Raw genomic sequence first — 14,048 nt, 5'->3', positions numbered from 1 at the left:
CTTAAAAGCTTATAAAGAGGCCTTTACTGGGTTCAGTCATGTATATCATGCAGATGTTCTCAATACTACATAATTATGTGTCCTTGGAGCAGCCTCTCAGAGTAGGAAAGGCAAGTAGAACTCATATTCCAACAACAAGGGAGGGGGATGAGGAGCCTCCAATTACCCAGGTCCAACTCAAGGGTCAACTGGAGGTCACTTCTTTCCATTGACCTTCTCTGACAGAAGCCCTGGGTTAGCAGCATTTGGCTGTGCAGCCACCCAAGAGGATGCTGGAGAAGCTGTTTGTAGCAGCTGTCATACGAGTTACTCTTCACTATAAAGCCCCCAAAGAAGAAGCTGTCAATAGGGAACTGCATGTGTTGTTGCCTGGTGGGTGCTGTTGGAACCACGTGCTGTAGAAGCCACACGTGCTGCAGGAGTCTGGTACCACAGAGGCTGTGCTGCATATGCTATAGGAGCCTGTTTAGAGGTATACATCTAAACCAGGAGAAACCTCTCCCCCTCCAGTGTGCCATCAGCACCTTTTACGGAAAAAGCTTAATACAATGCAGCCTGCAAAGAAGAAATATGTACAGGGTACTATGGGTGGAATTGTGCTTTCCTAAATTCATCTGTTGAAGTTCTAAGCCCTAGTACCTTAGAAGTGATTGTATTTGAAGATAGGGTCTTTAAATAGGTATTTAATGTTAAATGAGGTCATTAGGGTGGGCCCAAATCCAGCATTTCTGGTGTTCTTATAAGAAGAGGAGATTAAAAAAAAAAAAAAAAAAAAAGAAGAGATTAGGATACAGACATGTACAAAAGGAAGATGTGAAGGCAAAACGAGAAGATGACCATCTACAAGCCAAGGAAAGAAGCCTCAGAAGGAAGCCAACTCTGCTGACACTTTATCTCAGACTTCTGTCCTCCAGAATTATGAGAAAATGAGTTTCTATTGTTTAAGCAACCCAGTTTGTGGTATTTGTTATGGCAGCCCTAGCAAACTAATACACAGGTTCTATTTCTATTACTGAACAACAGTCAGTGAAAAGTGGATTTGAAGCTGAGACATTACGAATTGTTAACTGACACATTAAGTTTATAAGCCGAGAAAGTTAAAAACATTCTCTGAACCTCTTATCTTATAAAAATGAAATCCTTGCCAAAATCGAAAACTTTTTCAAATGCTTAAGAGGAAAGGGAGTTTCATTTTCTTTCTCTTAATCATCTAGAGGACTTTCTTATTCATAGGATTTCAGGTGGACCCAAAACAGTTGGAATCAGAAAAACTTGTTCATTTTTGGCACTAATAGGCTCTGTGACCTCAGCTATGTGCTTAACTCTGTGAACCTCACTTTCTTTATATGGAAAATGAGGGTTATAATACCACATAGTGATGTTGTAAGGATGAAATGAGAGAATAGATACAAAACACTTAGCTCTGTGCCCTGCACACAATTAGTGCTGCTTAAATTGCATAATGTTGTTATCTTTGTCACTCCAGTATCTAACAGAATGACTCTCAATAATCTGTGAAACACGTATTTGTTGCTGAACAAACTGAGCTGAACTGAATAGATTTTCAATGGGAGAACTTCAGACATAACAACGGGCACTATAGATGCATGTGGGGTGTGTGAGTATTTTTAGATAGATAAGTATCTACCCAGTACCTTTAAAATCATAAAAATGTCTGTGATTACTTGAAGTGAATTAGAGCATGTTACCATTCTAGTGTTACAGAGGTAATAGATCTCACTGCATACCCAGGAAAGAAAACAATAACAAAAAACTCCAAAGAAAAAACCTCCTGAAATAAACAAATGGTTTAAATATATAATGCCTGAAAGTGAAAAGTTAGAGAAAATAGTTATTTTAAATCTCTGATAAAGGAAATAGGCAAAAAAAAAAAAAAAAAAAAAAAAGGAAATCCATCAAATCTCAACTTGTTTTCAAAAAGTCCCTAATTAAATTAATGATGGTGAAATAAATCCAACAGGTACAAAACAAATCTGATTTTAAGCTATCAACCTCTTAGCTTTTGTTTTGAGACATTTTGAATAAGGGCTCCCCCACTGTTTGATATTTTAGAATCTTTCTCTTAAGATAACATGGCAGGAATCAATAAGTTTATATTAAATCTTACATCGAAAGCAAGGTCATGCAAGGTCTTATGTCTTCAATAAACTGATTGTTTCAAGCTAAATTTGTGTATTAGTGCTGAGGTGTGAACAAACATAGGACTTTTCAACACCAGTGCAGGAAAAGAAACACACAATTACATGTTGAGATTTCTAATGCTAAGTGAACAGAACTGATATTTTTAAAATTAAAAATGTGGCTGCTAATTTTTGCTCTCAAGGTACAGACAGTCACACACATAATTACAAGATTTACTGCTTAATATCCTCTTAACCGCTGAAAGTGATTCTGTTTATGTTGGGAAAAAGAAGCCAAGTAGAAAGGTCATTATGTTGTGTCTGCAGTTCTCACTCCTAATATGTGAGTCTCATTTATAAGTAGAGGGAAAAAATCAATAACCCTTTTAAGTTGCCTTGGATTCCAAGTGGAAAATGCTTTAACCCACTGTGCTGTGGTGACTTAGAGCCACTGTGAGATATTATGCAATGTTGTTTCACCAAGGCTTCCAGCTCACTTCAATAGCTCTTAATTGCATTGTTGAGTCTGTCTTGGCTGGTGAAGTAAATGAATGCTGTCACTACTTCCTGAAAGTTTAACTCTTTTATCCATCAGTTGTTCTTCATCATCTTCTTGAAAGTTACTTTTGCTCTTATAGAAATTACCTGGAAGATTAAAGTCATTTCAGAAACAGAGTTCCCGCAGCCCAGGTATGAAAACCTTTAAGCTCTTAATTTACTTATGTCCAACAAATATTGGCTAGGCACCAGCTGTGTGTAAGGTATTATATATGAAGTGGAAGAGCTGACAAGAAATGAGTAAGACAATAAAAGAGTTCCTGTTTTTAACAAGCTTTAATTAACCATGGAGAGTGAGTTAAGAATATAGATGTCTACAATTTAAAGTTCTATGTAAATGCCAAACGAGAAGAGGAAAAGGCATTGTCCATAGTTCAAAGGTTCAGAGAAGCTATGTCCTACACACTTCAAGTTACAGGGAAAGAAAGGCTTTAGGATCCTGGAAGAGTAGATGAAAATTTGAAATGAATAAAAGAGAGATTACCACGTATGGGCAAGGCAATTGATAAGTAAAAGTGAAGGCAGAATAAAGACCAGACCTTTCCAAAGTTGTAGCCCCAGTAATAGAAGCAGATGAATTTGGAAAGTAGATGGAGTCCAGGTTGTGAGGGGCTTTAAATATGGTGCTTTCTTGAGACAATTAATAACATGATCCAGGCAAAAGGTCAGAAGGAAGATTTCTCTGGTACTAGAGGAAGATTCCTCTGGTCAATAAGTATTGAGAGAACAAGGCAACTAAAGATACAAAATATGTTAGATTAGACATCAGATGCTTTTGAAGTATCTCATATGTTGATTAATTAAAGATATAACTAGTCTTCTGAGACAAGTTCTGAATTTATGCCCCCAAAATGTGGGTTCTAATGTCCTTTCCATGAAATGTGTGAGTTTAGTAAGAGTGAGAAAATACTTGCATACATATGTCCCAACTACATGCGAGACACTGTGCTGGATATTCTCCATGTTTCATCTCTAATATCTACAGCAATTCTTTAGATAGAAATCAATAACTTCATTGTACCGATTAGGAACTAATGCATAGAGAGTGCAGGTAACTTGCCAAATGTCAGAGAATGGTTAAATAGCAGGGTTGAGATTTGAACCAAACATTTCTGAACAAAGCCTGCTCGTTCAACTCTAGGCTTGAATCAGTTCCTTCTGCCTTGCCTTAATTTTATGTCTTTTTGCATATTCCTCAATATCTTAGTTTCCTTATTAACACATTGGGGTAATAACTTCAAATTTGCTGCTTTTAAATTAAAATGACTGTATCATAGTTAGTGTTCCATAAACTTACTTTTTGAAGGAGGATGAAATTGAGACTGTAGTGAAGAGTCTATAAAACTTGTTTAAATGAAGATAATTTCCTTATCTTCAAATATTACTATTCATCAGTGATTTAAAAAACCCAAAATATTACTGTTTTTAGTTCCTAGAGCCACTCCATAACCCCCCTTTAGTTCGTATAATTTTATTATCCCAGATTCTTTTTAATTTTTCTACCTCATCCCATATATTGCATATCAAGCAATATCTCCCACAAAATTCCTAAATACGAGCATGTGAATGTTCTGAGCACATGTAGTATAAATATAAGCACACTTTAAGTACTTCATTAATCTAACATATTATATATACGATACTTTAATCTCTGTTGATGAAAGATTAGGTGATTCTGATATGACTTGCCTTCCCATTTTGTTTTCCATATGCTTTGGTAAATAGGAAAAGGAGATAAGGGTGGGTATTTCCAGGTGATTCTGGCAGAAAATTTGATGCACAGTATGGAACAATGTGTTAAATGTATACACACCAATAAATATGTGTTTTTTAAAAAAAGATTATTTATTTGTTTATTTGAGAGAGAGAGAGAGCGCGCGCACAAACAGGGAGAACAGCACAGGGAGAGGGAGAAGCAGGCTCCCTGCAGAAATTTCTGATGACAAAGAGATAAGAAACAGCAGCATGGAGGTTAAGAATGTAAAGCTATTTTGGCGTGGAGTCTTTTGGGTTTTTCACAGAAAGTATCATGTCATCTGCAAAGAGTGAGAGTTTGATTTTTTTTCTTTGCCAATTTGAATGCCTTTTAATTCGTTTTGTTGTCTAATTGCTGAGGCTAGGACTTCTAGTACTATGTTGAACAACAGTGGTGAGAATGGGCATCTCTGTCATGTTCCTGACCTTAGGGAAAAAGCTCTCAGTTTTTCCTCATTGAGAATGACATTTACTATGGGCTTTTCATAGATGATTTTTATGATATTGAGGTATGTTCCTTCTATCCCTACATGGTGGAAAGTTGTTTTTATTTTTAAGATTTTATTTTTTATTTGAGACAAGAGAGCACAAGCAAGGGCAGAGGTGGAGGGAGAGGAAGAAGCAGGCTCCTAGCTAAGCAGGGAGCCCGACATGGGGCTTCATCCCAGGACCCTGGGATCTTGACCTGAGCCAAAGGCAGATGGCCAACCAAATGAGCCACCCCAGTGCCCCTATTGTGGTGAGTTTTAATCAAGAAAGGATGCTGTTATTTTGTCAAATGCTTTTTCTGCATCAATTAAGAGGATCATATGGTTCTTGTCCTTTCTTTTATTAATGTGATGTATCATTGATTGATTTGCAAATGTTGAACCACACTTGCAGCCCAGGATTAAATCCCCCTTGGTCATGGTGAATAATCCTCTTAATGTACTGTTGGATCCTATTGACTAGTATCTTCGTAAGGATTTTGGCATGTTCATCCCATGTTCATCAGGGATATTGGTCTGTAATTCTCCTGTTGATGGGGTCTTTGTCTGGTTTGGGGATCAAGGTAATTCTGGCTTCATAGAATGAGTTTGGAAGTTTTCCTTTCATTTCTATTTTCTGAAATAGCTTCAGACAAATAAGTATTAGTTCCTTTTTAAATGTTTGGTAGAATTCTCCTGGGAAGCCATCTGGCCCTGGACTCTTGTTTGTCAGGAGATTTATGATTACTGGTTCAATTTCCTTGCTGGTTATGGTTTTTTTCAGGTTTTCTATTTCTTCCTGTTTCAATTTTGGTAGTTTATAAGTTTCCAGGAATGCATCCATTTCTTCCAGATTGCCTAATTTGTTGGCATATAGTTGCTCATAATATGTTCTCAAAATTGTTTGTATTTCCTTGGCATTGGTTATGATTTCTCCTTTTACATTCATGATTTTATTAATTTGGGTCCTTTATCTTTTCTTTTTGATAACGCTGATGAGGGGTTTATTGATCTTAATTCTTTCAAAGAACCAGTTTATAGTTTCATTGATCTTTTTTCCTGTTCTTCTGGTTTCTATTTCATTGAGTTTTACTCTAATCTTTATTATTTCTCTTCTACTGCTTGGTTTAGGACCCCAAAATCGCTAGAATTCTTACAGGAATTCATTAACATGGCAGGATATAAAATCAATGCACAGAAATCAGTTGCATTTCTATACACTAACAATGGGACTGAAGATAGAGAAATTAAGGAATTGATCCCATTTATAATTGCACCAAAAACCATAAGATACCTAGGAATAAATCTAACCAAAGAGGTAAAAAGGATCTGTACTCTAAAAACTATAGAACATTTATGAAAGAAATTGAGGAAGATATAAAGAGGTGGAAAAACATTTCATGTCCATGGGTTGGAAGCATAAATATTGTTAAAATGTCTATGCTACCCAGAGCAATCTACACATTTGATGCAATCCCTATCAAAATACCACTGACATTTTTAATGGAGCTGGAACAAATAATTTAAAAATTTGTATGGAACCAGAAAAGACCCTGAATAGCCAGAGGAATGTTGAAAAAGAAAACCAAAGCTGGTGGTATCACAATGCCTGACTTCAAGCTGTGTTACAAAGCTCTAATCATCAAGACAGTATGGTACTAGCACAAAAACAGACATGTAGATCAATGAAACAGAATAGAGAACCCAGAAATGGACCCTCAACTCTATGGTCAACTCATCTTCGACAAAGCAGGAAAAAATATCCAATGGGAAAAAGTCCCTTCAATAAATGGTCCTGGGAAAACTGGACAGCCACATGTAGAAGAATGAAACTGGACCATTTTCTTATACCATACACAAAGATAAACTCAAACTTAATGAAAGACTTACATGTGAGAAAGGAATCCATCAAAATCCTAGATGAGAACATAGGCAGCAACCTCTTCGACCTTGGCCACAGCAACTTCTTGCTAGATACATCTCCACAGACAAGAGAAACAAAAGAAAAAATGTATTACTGGGATTTCATCAAGATAAAAAGCTTCTGCACAGCAAAGGAAATAGTTAACCAAACTAAAAGGCAATTTATGGGATGGGAGAAGATATCTGCAAATAAAGGGATAAAGGGATAAAAGGCTAGTATCCAAGATATATAAAGAATTTATCAAACTGAACACTTAAAACCCAAATAATCCAGTCAAGAAATGGGCAGAAGGCTTTAACAGACATTTGTAGTAAATTAATTTGTAGTTCCTGAATACTTAACTGTATGATAAAATTTCCTATCAGGCTCCTCAAACTAACTGACCCATTTCCACACTTTCCCTTTATATATTACGTATTTCACTATGCTTTTCTAAGAAACTCAATGGGACATTGTGGCGCTAATCTTGTTTTCCATTAGGGTTAGGAATTTTTTTTAGAGTCTTGAAAACCCTGGGAACTATTTTTCTAAACTTTAATTTAATCCATATATATTTGCTTGGTGTTTGTGTTTCATACTTCTTTTTGTTAAGTGAATTTTAAACATACACTTATACATTTATGTATATTTACACACACTCACACACACATCCATCTTTTTCCTTAAAAGGAGAAAATAAGAAAGACTATGTTTGGAGAGGGCGCTATAAACCCAACATGTGATAGTGATGTCAAAAATTTTTCCTTTACAACTTCTACTGAAATGGCAAGACTTTCCTGAAACAACATTTAGTGTTTGTTTTTAAAACAAACTCATGGGTTTACTTTGTAAAAACTCACGAATGTTTTTTTATTCATCCCATATCCTTTTCAGGGTTGCTCTATGCCAAAGGAAATATGATTAAAGCAGCTCAGGAAGAGTTTTGGTCGGCAGTAAGACACAATGACTATATCTTGTAGGGAATTCAAAAGGGGGAATGGGAAAATCTGCATGTACATCCTGGGGGAGGGCACGTTCTAACTCTTAAACTCTTGTTGGATGATAACTCAGACTTTTAAAAATATGTTTGCCCTTGGATTGATAACAGTAACTTAAATTTAGCTCCAGAGCTTCTGTTAAAAAAAAGTTACTAAGTCCTAAAATTTTTATAAAACCCAGTGGCAATACTAAAGCTGATATTGACAGAGCACTTAAATAGATCTATTCCTTGTGTGTTCACTTTCGTGGTTTAGATAGTTTAAGATGTAGTTTATCTGGGAATTTTTCTCTCCTGGCCTTAAATATTGATTGAGTTTGAAATAAAATATGTTTATGATGAAACCTATAAGAAAAGAGTTCTATTGAAAACTGCCTCTCCTTCCCCAGACTGAACGACACATCAGGGTTTAGAACTTGCTTTGAGGTCAGTAGAAATGCCACATTCTGCAGAGAAAGACTCGGACATAAAGTGAACATGGTTAGAAAAGGTAAGCATTGGTGCCAAGGATGAGTATTTAGCTTCCAAAGTTTTAAGGTGTACGAAACATATAGAATAAATATCTTCTCCAAAATATATTCAAACCCATGTAAATCACGTTGATTCCCATATTTCACCTTTCCTTTGGAAACCTAACAACTAATAGTTCTGAATTTCCCTACATGTTCAATATTAATGTAGAGAGTAGCACATCCGGGTTGCATTCTGCAGATATCTGTTTCAATAGCTCAGTTGATGTGAACCAGTCAATTGTAAGTGTAACTAAGTGAAATACAATAAAAAAGACAGTTAATGGAAAAGTGGAACAGATTGGTTTGAAAGGTCTCTGTTGCAGTTTTAATATATTGTTGTCTCTTAAAACTAGATTTATAAGAAAGAGCAGATGTTATTTGCATATTTTTGTGGCTTTGCAAGAAAATAAATATTAATGATGTTGGCTACCTCAAGTAAAGAACATTAAGAATACTCTCTCTGTATATGTGTATTTGTTTCAGGCAAACTATAAAGTTCATACATTCTCTGGAATGTCTGGATAGACTAACTAATGCCTGGTAAGTTTTCAAAGAATGTTGGGTGACATGCTTTTATCTTGGCTTTGTATGTGTCTTCCTCATGTGCACCATAATTCAACTTTGGTCTCAGTGACTGGCCGCAAATATTTCATCACCCTTGGGTTCAGCTTCAGTATTTGTGAAACCAATTAGTGAATGCTTAATATCATGTCATTTTTTCATCTTCAGTTAATATGTTATCAATAGTCATTTGCGCACAGAGGTTATCATCACATTCAGTTAATTTCAGGAACACAAACAGATATATCATTTGAATTTATTTTTGACATCTGAATATGCATTTTAGATGAATAGAACATTATAGATATCAGTTGGAGTGGAAAGTGCCCTTAAATGTTCTATGTTGAAAATCTATTAATCATTGAATTGTATAGATGTCATTTCAAAGTTAAAATATATCATTAATTGATATAAAATTTTATTCATGAAGTGATTGAGAACTTCAAGTAAGTAAAGTAAGGAAATAGCATTTATAGCATGAAACTACTTTAATCGTATTTTTGATTTGAAACTACTTAAAATTAGGACATTAATTAGGATATGACTTTTTTGAGAAAAAGTTATTAATTTTCACATCTTGTGAAAATTAATTATAAACATAATGTCCAACCAAAACATAGTTGGTTCACACTAATTAAATTTCAAAACAATAGATTCTAAACAAATAGTTTAAGAAGATAATTTCTTCTAAATCTGAATTTATGGAGGCTAAACATTCAATCAAAAGTTTGAATTCAATAGCAGAATGAAATAATGACTAATTCTGTGCTCCTACTTTACTCATTGCTTAGGTATTTCTGAGTCTTTCACAGTTTACATTGTATTGAGTGTGATTGAAAATATATTTCCAGAATGGAAACGCTTTATAGAGTGTTATGAATTTGTCACTGATGATGTAGCAAGTATGATATATGTGTGTGTTCATACTCACTAATTATATGTTCACTGAGTAATTGTTGCCTACCATAATATAACAAGATAACTGACCTTAAGCCAAAGACAGGTTACATGAAATACTAGAGGCACAGATGGTCCCCAACTTACTATGGTTCGACTTATGATGTTTTGACTTTATAGTGATGCAAAAGCAATATGCATTCAATTGAAATTATCCTTTGAATTTTAAATTTTGATATTTTCTCAAGCTAGCAATATGCAGTATGATTCATATTCTCTCATGATGTTGGGCAGTGGCAGCAACCCACAGTTCCCAGACAGCCACATGATCATGAGGGTAAACAGCCAGTCTATACCCATACAACTATTCTGTTTTTCACCTTTGGTACAGTATTCAATAGAATACGAGATATTAGTTTATCACAAAATAGACTTTATGTTAGATGATTTTGCCTGACCGTAGGCAAAATAAGTGTTCTGAGCACATTGAGTACTTTAGGCTAAACTATGATGTTCGGAGGATAGGTTTATTAAATGCATTTTCAACTTAATATTTTCAACTTATGACAGGTTTATCAGGACATAACCCTATCATAAGTTGAGAAAGATCTTTTTCAGTGACTTTTCCCATGTTCTTTACATATTACAAATATGTGCCAACCAGTTGGGTAACCTAGAAGAAATGGATAAATTCATAGAAATACACAGTTTTCTCAGACTGAATCATGAAGAAAGAGAAAATCTGAACAGACCAATTAATAGTGAGAAGATGGAATCAGTAATCAAAAACCTCCCAACAAACAAAAGTTCAGGACCAGACAGCTACATTGGTGAATTCTACCAAGAATCCAAAAATGACCTTATTATATATAGAAAACCCTAAAGACTGCCCCCAAAATGTTACAACCAATAGATAATTTAGTAAAGTTGCACACTGGGTGTTATGCTATATGTTGGCAAATTGAACTCCAATAAAAAAAATAAAAAAAAATTAGTAAAGTTGCAGATACAAAATCAATATACAGAAATATGTTGCATTTCTATATGCTAATAATGAACTATCAGAAAAAAAAATTAAAAAACAACCCAATTTTCAATTGCATCAAAAAACTCCAGATTAAATTTAACTAGGGATATGAAAGTGTGCTAAAAATTGTAGACATTGATGAAAGAAATTAAATGGAAAGATATTTCATGTTCATGAATTGGAAGAATCGCTATTGTTAAAATTTACCTTCTCCTCAAAGCAACTTACAGATTCATGGCAATACCTATCAAAATTCCAATGTATTTTTTTATAAAAATTGAACAAACAATCCTAAAATTTGTATGGAACCACAAAAGGCCCCAAGTAGCAAACACAATCTTGAGAAAGAAGAACAAAACTGGAGGCATGAAACTCCTTGATTTCATACTGTATTACAAAAGTTATCAAAACAGCATGGCATTAATCAAAACATGGCATTATCATATAACAGACATATAGATCAATGGAACAGAATAGAGATCCCAGAAATAAACCCACACTATGTATCAATTAATTTATAACAAATAGGCAAAGATATGCAATGGGGAAAGGACAGTCTCTTCAATAAATGATGTTGGGAAAACTGGAAAACTGGATAGGCACGTGCAAAAGAATGAAGCTGGACCACTATCTTATACGTGAAAATTAACTCAAAATGGATTAAAGATTTGAATATAAAACCCAAGAGCATAAAACTCCCAGAAGAAAACATAGGTGATAATTCCTTGATATTTGTCTTATTGATGAGTTTTTGGATCTGATTTAAAAAGCAAAGGTAACGGGCAGCCCGGGTGGCTCAGCGGTTTTGTGCTGCATTCGGCCCAGGGCCTGATCCTGGAGACCTGGGGTCGAGTCCCTGCATGGAGCCTGCTTCTCCCTCTGCCTGTGTCTCTGCCTCTCTCTCTCCCTGTCTCTCATGAATAAATGAATAAAATCTTAAAAAAGAAAAACATAGGTAGCAAAAGCAAAGATAAATAAGTGGGACCATATCAAACTTAAAAGGTTCTGCACAATTAAGGAAAACCACCAAGAGAATAAAAAATTAACCTACAAATGGGAAAAAATATTTGCAAAACATATATCTGATAAGGGATTAATATTCAAAATATATAAAATACTCTTATAAGTCAACTGCAAAAAAAAAATCTGATTAAAAAATGGGCAGAGGATCTTAATAGACATTTTTCCAAAGAAGACATACAAATAGCGGGTGCATGAAAAGATGCTTAATATTTCTAAACATCAGTGAAGTGCAAATCTAAACTATAATGAAATGAGCTATCACCTCATACCTATTATCAAAAAGAAAAAAGATGACAAATGCTGTTGAGGATGTAGAGTAAAGGGAACCCTGTGCATGTTGGTGGGAATGTAAATTGGTGCAGCCACTGGAAAACAGTATGGAAGTTCCTCAAAAAATTAAAAATAAAATTAGCTTATGATCCAGGAATTCCACTTCTGGGCATTTATCTGAAGAAAATGAAAACGCTAACTTGAATATGTGCATCCCCATGTTTATTGCAGCATTATTTATAATAGCCAAGATATAGAAGCAATGTAAATTTCTATTGATAAATGAATGGATAAAGAAAAGGTGGTATATTTTTGTAAGATAGAATATTATTCAGCCATAAAACAGAATGAAATCTTGCCATTTGCAACAACATGAATGGATGTTGAGGGCATCATGCTGAGTGAAATAGGTCAAAGACAAAAACATCACATGGTATCACTTATGTGTGAAAAAAAAAGTAAGCTCATATATAGGGAAAGCAGGTTGGTTGTTGCCAGAGGTGGAAGATAGGGAGTGGGTAAAATGGGTGAAGGGAGTCAGAAGGCACAAACTTTTTGTTTAAAATAAATGTCACGGTGATATAATGTGTAGCATTGTGACTATAGTTAAACTATTGCATATTTGAAAGTTGCTAAGAGACCAGATCTTAAAAGTTCCCATTACTAGAAAAAGAAAATTCTGTAATTATATATATGGTGATATATATTGGGGAAACTTATGTGGTGGTCATTTCATAAAATATAGAAATATCAAATAATTATGTTGTAAACCTGGAAAGAATACATTGTTGAATGTGAATTATAACTCAGTGAATTTTTTAAAAAGTCCTACTTGAACAAAGAAAACCTTGCACTATACATTGTAGTTAACATTATCAGTAGAGCAACACATAACCAATAGCTGCCCACAGAATACATTGGTTGGAACTTGATTGTGAAGTAACAGAATAGTCAATGTTTCTTACATGTTACCTGCAGTAAGGATCCACTTATTAGTCCTTTCTAGGATTGTTGCTAAAATTGGTATATGTGCGTAAGGAAAGTGGAGCTACAGAGAGAAATTCTAAGATGATTTTGTTGTCTTGAAATCCAGTTACACCGTTTCAGGCTTCGTTTCTGGATCCAAGATTTAAGAGCAGAATTTTCTCGAGGGATCTTATGAGGCTGCATGTTCATTTAAAAAGCTTTAGAAATAAAAATGTAAGTGAGGGCTATAATTTTTTTGAAATTTTCTTTTTCAACAGCTTTATTGAGATATAATTCACTTATCATATCATTCACCCACTTAAAGTGTACACTTCAGTGACTTTCAGTATAGTAGCTGACTTGTGCAACAATTGCCACAGTTGATTTTAAAACATTTTCATTACGCCAGCAGGAAACTCTGCACCCCTTAGTTGTTATTCTCCAACCTTCTCCCTGGACCCAGGCAACCCCTAACCTACTTTCAGTCTGTATGGATTTGTCACTGTGGACATTTCACATGAATAGAATCCTATAAAAAATGGCCTTTTATAACTAACTTCATTTTAGCATAATGTTTTCAAGGTTTTTTTTATGTTGCAGCATGAATCAATATTTCATTTTTTAAAAATAAGAAATAATAACATTCCATTGTATGGGTATAGCACATTTTGTTTATCCATTATCAGTTGGAGGATATTTGGGTGTTTCCACTCTTGGGCCATTATACATAATGATTTTATGAAAATTTGTTTTCAAGTTTTTGTGTGGACATATTTTCATTTTTCTTGAGTTTATACCTAGAAGCAGAGTTGTTGGTCCTATGGTAATTCTCCATTAATATTTTGAGAAGCTGCCAGAATGTTTTCTGAAGTGGCTGCCATTTTGTTTTCACCAGCAATATAAGAGAGTTCTGATTTCTTCACATCTTACTAGTATCCATTGTCTGTCTTTTTTATTTTAGCCATCCTTGT

At 34.6% G+C, this 14,048-nt stretch overlaps 1 long non-coding RNA gene across 1 annotated transcript in view; it reads left to right on the top strand.

Moving 5' to 3' along the window:
* The window catches only part of LOC140621491 (uncharacterized), a 291,722-nt gene that overhangs the window by 186,673 nt on the left and 91,001 nt on the right, over nt 1-14,048 (top strand). The window contains exons 3-4 of the long non-coding RNA XR_012021210.1: nt 8,211-8,311; nt 8,817-8,873. This is a non-coding gene — a long non-coding RNA (uncharacterized lncRNA). The remainder of the gene's footprint in view (nt 1-8,210; nt 8,312-8,816; nt 8,874-14,048) is intronic.

Source organism: Canis lupus, chromosome 30, assembly GCF_048164855.1.
Source record: "Canis lupus baileyi chromosome 30, mCanLup2.hap1, whole genome shotgun sequence".
Taxonomy (NCBI): Eukaryota; Metazoa; Chordata; class Mammalia; order Carnivora; family Canidae; genus Canis; species Canis lupus.
Note: the sequence above shows the minus strand (reverse complement) of the source record. Positions and strands in the feature narration are given on the sequence as shown.